The sequence below is a fragment of the Dicentrarchus labrax genome, unplaced genomic scaffold, assembly GCF_905237075.1.
Source record: "Dicentrarchus labrax unplaced genomic scaffold, dlabrax2021, whole genome shotgun sequence".
Lineage (NCBI taxonomy): Eukaryota > Metazoa > Chordata > Actinopteri > Moronidae > Dicentrarchus > Dicentrarchus labrax.
In genome coordinates this window covers 23,041,606-23,041,807 of record NW_026136718.1, presented here as the reverse complement: position 1 = coordinate 23,041,807, position 202 = coordinate 23,041,606, and positions in this window count along the sequence as shown.

Sequence of the window (202 nt, the reverse complement as noted above, 5' to 3'; positions counted from 1 at the left end):
CTTTTTTGGTCCCTTTTTACATCCTTGCTCACAAAAACACATCTGTGCTGAGCACACTTTCATCTCAAGCTTTGCTGATTTTAATATCTTGAATTCTGCACGGCAATGCAAGGAAATATTTTCATGGCTGAAATATGTGGTATTATCCTAAGTGCAGTGCCAGCCATCTGTGTGTGTGTGTGTGTGTGTGTGTGTGTGTGTG